The sequence below is a fragment of the Poecilia formosa genome, unplaced genomic scaffold (assembly GCF_000485575.1).
Source record: "Poecilia formosa unplaced genomic scaffold, Poecilia_formosa-5.1.2 Scaffold952, whole genome shotgun sequence".
In the NCBI taxonomy this organism is placed as follows: Eukaryota; Metazoa; Chordata; class Actinopteri; order Cyprinodontiformes; family Poeciliidae; genus Poecilia; species Poecilia formosa.
The window spans coordinates 73,723-76,857 of NW_006800891.1; positions in this window are offsets into that span (position 1 = coordinate 73,723).

Here is a 3,135-nt window from a genome sequence, read left to right on the forward strand (position 1 = left end):
TAAGATAAGAAAGTCATGAAAAGCTGGAAGACAATGCTTATGAAGACAGCAAGGGATGAGCTATATTAACTAAAAATTTTACATTTGAAAACTAAATTTTGTCAAGGAGGTAGACATAAAATTATGTTGTGGATGCAGATGTAGATGTGTAGAAGATTAATTTTGAATTTACCACAATCTTTCTGGAAATAAATCTTGAGGTGACTCTGCTGCTCTCTAGTGGCGAGAAGCCGTAATACTTGCTGGTAACAATCGGAATGCATTATGGGAGATGTAGTTTGTAGTAAATTCGTGCTCAAAACCTATTTGAAGTCAATCATGGGCCTCTAAAATGCTGGGGGGCCACATAAAATGACATTGCGGGCCACATGTGGCCTGCGGGCCTTGAGTTTGACACATGTGCCTTAAAGCCACATCTCAGTGACTTGACCACTGTTTGGAAGATTGAAGGATATTTACCTGAAAAAGGTGTGTGTAAAGTAACCCTCTTGTCCCACACCTTCAACACCCGACCTCCCAGTCAAAATCTGACAAAAGGTGCCCAAATGAGCTCTGGAGGCAGATCTAAACAAGGTCTTAAAATTGGTGTTATAAACATAGCTTTAAATTTAACTCCTATATCCGGCACATCTCTACCTCCTTTGTCCAGAGGTCTATGCATAATTTCTCTTTTTAATTTTTCTTGCTAGCTTCCCCATACAAACTGAAACACTGTTTTCCAGATCACAACCATCATCTTGTGAGGCATTGGGGAAGTCGCTGCTAATTAAGCTAAGGATGAAATAACCTCTGTTTTTAATACCAACACCTTACCATTAAATGATAGTTTTCTATCTTTCCATTGCAATAATTTGCCCTAAATATTTTGCAATTTAGCTTCCCAATTCTTGATCTCCATATTTTTCCCTATTTGAACTACAAAGACTTATGTAATTTTTTTTCTATTAAACCTCAATTTTCTCTTATTTTTTCCAGTTACTATAAAATATCTCACTTTTGTTTTTATTAATCCCCATCCCTAAAGCCGATGTAAACCTTTCACATATTGTTAGGCTTTCATGTATAGAGGCATTATCAGATAATAAAAGTTAGGTCATCCATATACATGGTTAGTTTAAGGTCTTTACCATAATTACCAGGAGGAATTATTTCACTAATTGCTTTGTTTTGCCTCATAGCGCATGCTAGTGGTTCCACTGCCCTAATAAACAATAGACAGTGGGGCAACCCTGTCTAACTCCTGCTTTTACAGTGTATTACAATAACATTATTTAATACATATACATTGATATCTTTTTTTACTTAATATCATGCACAGTGTTGTAATATAATAAAATTTGTAATTTGTTCTAAAATAAATGGCATTTTTTAAATTATTAATATTTGTCGGTCTCTTTCATTTGATTAGGTTTTGATGTGGTTTGGACTTCTTTGGAGAGTTTCATTTTCAATGACAGTCTTATGCTGCCATCTAGTGGAGGATTAGGGATATAGGATGAAACCCACTTGCACATTAGAGCAAACAAAATAAATAAAAAATTGTAGGGGGGACAATCTTGGCACAGAGAATATGTGGAAGGGGCCTTACATACCCTCCAAGTTTGGTCGGTGTGGCTCCTTCCCTTGACACACCTGCCATTGACCTCCATTCATTTAAAGAATTGCTCATTCAAAGCAACTCCAAAATTATAAGTGCTGTTTTGACCAAACTTGGTTTTCTATGCTCCCTCCAACCCTCTCCAGGTGCCCACCATGTTTGGTGGTCTGAGCTAAAGACTCCAATTCATTTTTCTGCCTACTCAGTCTGGCTAGGAATGTCCTATAGGGCTGGGTTTTAACCTAACTTCAATGGCCTCTTACTTCAACTTAGCCAGATTTTATTAAATTTTTATTTATTTTTGAACTCTGTTTTGGAAATAAATCACACTTCACTTTTAAAATGCCATCTCTGATCCTCTGTTGGATGAAGGATTTGCTGCTCTGAAGACTGGACTTTGGTTTTAAGCGTCTACTCTTAACTATGTTTTATTTGATTTGATTTGTCTTCAAACTCAGTTTTTAAGACAGAAATCACAGCTCAGATTCAAATCTTATCTCTGAGCTTCTGCTGTGTGCCAAAAATGTTTCTAAATGCCATTCTAAACATCATAAATGGTCTTTAAAATGTCTGACAGCATTAAAGCATTTCCCATAATGCATTGCATAGTGGGGCTTCAAATTGTAGCTTATAGTTAAACTGTTTTTGCTGCAAACCTTAATAAACCATATACTGTTGTGATCAGAATGAGCTCAGCTGTTGAACTGGATGACTTAGAATGAACTTTGAAACATGTAGAAAATCTGCACCATGACTCAGAATGGAGTGCATTTAGTTGAACTGCTGCCTGCTGATCATAGAAGATGCATCCCATGGTGACAGTTTTGGGTAAGTTAATGTGATCATATACCCTTTTTGGATCACATAATACTGATCATTCTAGAGGTCTTGCGGTGTATGATGGCACTAGAATGACTCTTTACTCATACTGGGGTGATGAATCCCAGCAGGTGCCTGGAGACCTGGAAGACTGCAGCTTCCTGTAGCTGGTCCAGGTTCTCCTTCCTTCCTTGGGAGGATGGCAGGGTGGTGATACTTTCCTATGGCTGCTTTTGTTCATTCCTCTAGGTGGCACTGTGGCATGGGGAGGTGTAACAACATTGTGGAGATCTGCTGGTACACAGTTCATGTTGGCTAGCTTGGTAAAGGTGAGTCAGTGCCACACCAAGCAGACCATCGGCACTCAACCCAGACCAAAAGAGAATCAACGGAGAACGCTTCTGCTTCCTGGGCATGCTAGTTCCACCTTGCGGTGTTAACGGATAGCGTGTTTTTGAAACTAGGGGCACGGTATGTATCAGCCTTCCCAGGTTCCGCCAATAGGAACAGCACGTGGGAAAGGTGACTCTAGGACTCAGGAGTCTTAAATGCAGTCCAGTCTTCTATGAGGAATAGCCTCACACACACAACATGCACACCAACTGGTATTCTGTCTTCAATCTTAGAGTTCCACTCCTAACTGCAAAACGAATGTTAATTTCAGGAAATCTTCAGCTTAAAGGTCTGCTAAATGGCCTTAACCTCCTAAGACCTGAAGT